The 6,357-nt window shown below is 36.2% G+C and overlaps 1 long non-coding RNA gene across 1 annotated transcript; it reads right to left on the reverse strand.

The window, feature by feature from the left end:
* Window positions 1–376: 376 nt before the first annotated feature.
* On the reverse strand, window positions 377–3,368 carry LOC130013183 (uncharacterized). The gene is made up of 4 exons (XR_008788539.1): window positions 2,413–3,368; window positions 1,960–2,028; window positions 1,497–1,586; window positions 377–947 (listed from the first exon to the last, which is right to left on the reverse strand). It is a non-coding gene; the product is annotated as an uncharacterized LOC130013183 (long non-coding RNA).
* Between the last annotated feature and the right edge of the window lie 2,989 nt (window positions 3,369–6,357).

Consider the following 6,357-nt stretch of genomic DNA (forward strand, 5'->3'; position numbering starts at 1 on the left):
GCTTACCCTAAGCGGAAAATGCTTATCTTCGAACTCCATCAAGGCATTGACCTAATCAACACATACACCAAGTTTGAACATTCTAGCCCAATTAGGAAGAGAGTTATCGTGTCCCAAAGCATCAACCAATCAAATTGCTTATCTCTGCTTACCCTAAGCGGAAAATGCTCATCTTCGAACTCCATCAAGGCATTGACCTAATAAACACATACACCAAGTTTGAACATTCTAGCTCAATTAGGAAGAGAGTTATTGTGTCCCAAAAAGTGTGACGGACAGACAGAAGGACAGACAGACGGACAGACAGACAGACAGACAGACGGACGAACCCATTTTAATAGTCCCCTGCTTTCTTCGAAAGGCGGGGGACAATAAAAACAAATATGCAGTAAATATCGCATCGAGAGTTGATTATGGTCTGGATAAGTTAATTAATGTCTAATTAATAATTTAGATAAAATTTCAAGCCCAAAGAAAGCCCTGCAATTGGCAGATTTAGCTCTTGCATAATGTATGTTTAAACATCAAGATTTCTAATGTCCTAATCAATGATAATATGTACAGAGGTTGATTATTTAATATATGATTAGGAGAACAAAATCAAAATACTAACGCTAGATAATGCCCCGGCTTGGATTGTTTTAATATATGAGTAAGAGAACAATGGCAAAATACTAACGCTAGATTATGTCCCGGGTTGGATTCGATTTAAAACAGGCATGCCAATAAATGTCAAGAGGACAACAAAATGACGGCGGGCTTATTACATATCGAGGCAGCACACAACAAAATTGATCCATTTTAAGACTGTAGGGTCTATAAGAGAATCATCTTTTACAATATTGTTTCCTATACCGCTAAAATGGCGTATTGAAACATTAAACAGTACTTTAACTTGGTTTAAACTGCATGATAACTATTATATAGGAGATCAACGTCCCGAACACCTGAAACGATACCATTATAAAACATCAAACTCTGGTAAAATACAAAGTCTATCGAACAAGTTCCAAATCGAGTAATTGGAGCTATAGGACAAAATTTAAACAATGAACTAAAAACAATTTGCGGTACATTTATTCACGTTTTACCAATGAGGCAAAGATTGTCCGTTGATTTATTTATACAAACCTGAAGTTTAAATATTGAACCACATGACCAAGTCCAATTAACATACAATTAGTTGGCAAGCCTCAAAATCTAGGCGTTACTCTAAGTCAATATTCAAAATCGATTCGAACTCGCATGATATATTGTGACACGGATGAAAATGTTAAGGTGATTATTATATCAAATCAGGATCCGCAGTGTCCAAAATGATCCCTTGAGAGTTGAAACGACACAATTCTATCGCTCATTTTGCACAGATAATCATTTAAGTAAATATCACATTTTAGTCTCGGAATGATATAAGTAATCTGTCCATTTTATGTTCAACACCATTCAATTCTATTGTTTATAAATATTTTTTCAATTAATTGTTAAATTCATCTTACCGTTACCATGGTAGTTTTATCGAGAATAAATAATTTCATGAAAGTCAGACCGACATCTCCACTTCTCATGTTTTCTATAAACAAGGTGACCTGAAATTGGATGTAATTAGGTTAAACACCGATTGATCAACGTTATCCTTTTTCTGTAAGTTGTTCACAAGATTGCATAAAATCGTGTTACAAACTGTAGCAATTATCATGTTTACGTGGTTAAATGAAAAGGGGGAAGTAACTCTGATACAGAGGGACATACAACACCTCTATTGCATTTTTGGTAATAAGAACCATCAACAACTTTAACCTCTTGGGTTCACAAAACAGTTACTGACCGACTTATCTCCCTATTTTTCATACAGTCTAATTCGAGCAATCAAGATGCAACTACACATGTAAAAACTTGTTTTGCCTCCAACGATCTCCAAAGCGCTAGACTTTTGTAGACTTAATTAGTGTTGATACCTACCAGAGAAATTGTTTCCTGATTCATTTTTCTCCCATCCAAATATTTCGTCGTCTCTAAACACAGTTTTGTCTGTAAAACAAAATATAAATGAACCAGAATATATTTTGTTTATATTAGATGGGAGGTGTAGGTGTATTAAAATACAAGACTATTAAAGATGTATAAATTTATCATCGACATTTTTATCAACTGTTTCCGCTACATGCTAACAGAGACTTTAGATATTGTATTTTAACGGAGACAAACCAGGAGGCCTGGTCAATCTCTTTTAGTTTTCAACTTATTAAGACCAATAAATGATTGTGAATATTCAGATACCGGTTTTACTTTGGTGGGATATACCTCTGAGTAATCAACCTACGGTAATTTATTAATACTAGTATACAGACTGGAGACCATAATAAAACACCCCTCACATATTTATTTTATTTTTAGGAACTTGAAGGTACTTACACTTTCATTTAATGCTACTCCAAATTTTAAAACTAACAGCATTTCCGACGTAGCAAAAACAGCATTCCAACCCAGACAAGGAAGATTACAAGACTGGTATTACCGTAGGCTAGAGCATGTATATACAAACACACTCCTGTAAAGGATACACCAATTTCTAGTACTACATATGGATTCAGGAAATCGTCTACTTGTTCTGCGAATTTGGTAATAGCGAAGTATCGTTTTCGTATCATCTCGACCTTCTCAGTAGTTTGATCTGAATCCAACATTTTCCTGAACCCGGTGTTGCATGCAGTGAACTCTATCGTAACAATTTTACACAGTACGCCTATTGTCAGGATAATAATAAATTTATGTCCAAAGAAAAGGGCAGCAGCAGGGAAGATATTCACAATGTTAATCCAGTAATACCACGAACCAGCCCTCACAGGTGACATGAGACATATATAATCGTTCGTGAAAGCAGGAGTGAAAAAAATCTGAGAAAACATCACCATGAAACAGGCTACCACAATAATAATCACCATACCTTTGGTAAATTTTCTTATGTTTTCATAAGACACATCAAATTGAGGATCAGATCGGAGTTCATCACATGCTTTAACTAACAAATATAGTTTTGAAGGAACGTATATCATTCCATACAATATTACGATTACTAACATAATGTACGAAAGCATCAACCCAGTGTAGATAGCAATATTTTTATGATCCATAACTGTCTCTGCTCCAACTAAACACCACGCTATGTTGACTACAAGTACCAACATACTATTTATAGAAACCACACTAACTAACGCCTGAACAATCGTCTTTACGCTGAATCCATTTAAACCCAGGCATGTTAAAATTAGAATCAACGGTTTTAGGGACTTGTAGGTCAGAGATCCATCAACATCCAAATTTTTCATGTTAACCTGCTTTAGTTTTGCAATCGGTCTCTGTTAGTATGATCTCCGACAGCCACTGATTCTCTTTCTAAAAAATACATCACCGCAAATCAGAAGAACAAAGGCCTTTTCATACAAAGAATAATGCACTTTATTTGCCACACTAAGTGGAAAATATGAAAGCTGGAATGTTGTATGTTTTGTCACTGTTTTTGATAATTAAGATAAAAGGTTTCATTTGATTTAACAACAGATTAGGATATATAATCAATATTAATCTAATGTGTGTTATCCATATCGTGATTAAAGCTAAATATATTGTATAGAATTGAGTTAATACGAACTATTTCACTATCATTGACATTGTAAGCTTTCCATTTCAGTTGGTCATTGATCTTTATGTTAGTTTTAGTCCCTATAACTTGTATTTTGGTGCAAAACTCTTTATACCACACAGATAGGAATGTATTACTTCGACGAAGGTATGAGCTGGACTATTTAATAGTACATCTATCTACATCTTACATCACTGGAACACATATCTGCTGAAAGTCAACATTTCGAACATCGAATGTTATTAGACAGCAGACTGATATTATGGAAATTTAATGGAGGCGGGCCAATATTAATTTCCTCCATTGACTTCAATGTAATAATTCTGGTCCCTTTGCCCGGCTCCTACTTTTCCCTATATTTTCATTAGCCTCAGCACTTTCTACTACCTGTCTTTAGCCCAAACGTTTATATGAGGTTGATCACCGAGATTTTGCGACGTAACCAACCTCTTAACAATATTTATATTCCGACTCAAACCCACGACTATTTACCATGAATGCCAATTCGAAACCTCTTATTTGATTTTAAACCACAAAATAAACTAAATGGACTGAGAGAGCAAGGGCGAGAGAGAGACAAGTATTGGAGGGAACTGCAGTCGTTACAAATAGCGAAATGGGTAAATTTGGTAACGGTCTTTATCCTAATAGTACATTAACGTCTCGGCCAAATGTATTGTAACTGGTGATACGAGATTTTATAAGAATCAAAACATTTATCAACCAGCTAGCAAATATACACTTCTCTAGGTAATAAGTCGACATGTACAAAGCAATTTAAAGCGTATTACAAACATCCAATAGAGCAGGCATTACTAAATAAATTAGTGAGATGAAACGATTTTACATAGGAACCTATGGAATACAAGTAGTGTTTATTGATTAGAATTTTGAGCTGTGTATTTCTAGTTCTATTACTAAATGCCTATGAAACAATTTAATCTTACAATTTTGATACACCCTCATGTTCATATGGAAGTAAATTGTCGTCGACCCTGTCCGTGGACACTATCACAATTTTTTATCCGATTTTGATGAAACTTGGAATATAGGTTTGTTTATACCCCAAAGATCTCGGCGACTTTTGATATTGACATGTATTTGAAAATAACTTCATGGATTATGGCCCCTGACTATGAACCACCGGCTGCCGAGCAGGATACACCCACATTAAGCAAGAGATGGATAGAGAACAAGCTAAAAAGAAGTATTGCATACTTTTACACAATTTTCGTACAAAGAGCGGCCATGTTGTCGGGCAGTTTCATTTCGATTATCCCTCGTGCGTCCATCTGTTTTTTCTTACTAATTAGTGGATGTTTACAGGGGAGCCCGCCAACAAACAATATCACCCGAAAATGTATTGTGAAAAAGTACCCAATTCGTGATTTTACCCCCCCCCCCCCCCAAAAAAAAAAAACAACAACAAAAAACAAACGTTTCAGTGTACAAGAAAATCCTAAACTTATGTATTATGAACATATAAATTAATGCTTTTGGTGACACTCTTTCATGGTGTTACCTGGTCCCTTAAAGCGGTGACAATAAGTAAATCCCAAGATGGACAACATTCATCAAAACAATGTACAGGAAAATGTTTAACTTTTGGTTTAAAAACATACAAGTGTAATATGAACATTAATGTTTTTGGTGTCATTCTTTCATCCTGTGTTAACTGGTCCCTTAAAGCGATAAAAAGTGGTAAATTCCAAGAAGGCTGACATTTGCCTAACCAAGTACACGAAAAAATCGGGAGTTGATTATGGTCTTGATAAGTTAATTAATGTCTAATTCGTAATTTAGATAACATTTAAGGCCCAAAGAAAGGGTTGGAAGGGCCTAGGGGTATAGTGTCAAGCTTCGACCTCTAGCTGACCGGTCACCTGATGTGAGCGTATGTGGCTTGGAAATATGAGCGCCTTCTCAACCTCGTGGTTTTACTACTACGCGTACTCCCGTTTCCTCCCCCACAGGAAAGACCCCTGCGGGTACGCTGAGATAATAAACATGGAAGCGGACGTTAAACACTAAGTACAAAAACAACCTGCAATAGGCAAATTTAGCTATTGCATTTAATGCATGTTTAACACAAATTGATTAATTGAAAATTTGCTAAAATAACTGAAAGAAGAAAACCATATCTCTGAATCTCTCTATTACGAGTTCAGATCAAACCACCCTCGGATACCTTATGCCAGGGCTACTATAAAAAATCCTCCAAACCCACATAAAAGGCCGCTTGTTGATGTGTTTCCGAGATTCAGTCTTCTACAACACAATCCACTACGTACCACACCTACTTTTCTCACTTGGCACAATAACACCGTTCTTCATTAAAGATTTGGGTGAATTCTGTGAGAAATTGCAGAATATTCAAAACCCCGGGAAGATGGTCTCATATGATGTTGTTGATTTGTTTACAAATGTACCTAAGGAGGAGTCTCAAGATTCTACCCAAGCGCATTGATAGCTTAGACAAACCACTGGCGACCTCCCTACAGAAATTAAATGAAATGAAATGAAATGGGGTTTAACGTCCTACTGTTCTGTTCCGAACTGGGCTAATGAAGACGGGCATACGCCATGCAATGTGCTATGAGGGCAATTTTGCCCGAACCTCGGCACTACAGCCTACTCTTATATCGAATTCCAACTGCCAAGGGATCTTTTACGTGCATTCTAATGTATACACGGGACTTCGGTTTTTCGTCGCATCC

Source organism: Patella vulgata, chromosome 6, assembly GCF_932274485.2.
Source record: "Patella vulgata chromosome 6, xgPatVulg1.2, whole genome shotgun sequence".
NCBI classification, from domain to species: domain Eukaryota; kingdom Metazoa; phylum Mollusca; class Gastropoda; family Patellidae; genus Patella; species Patella vulgata.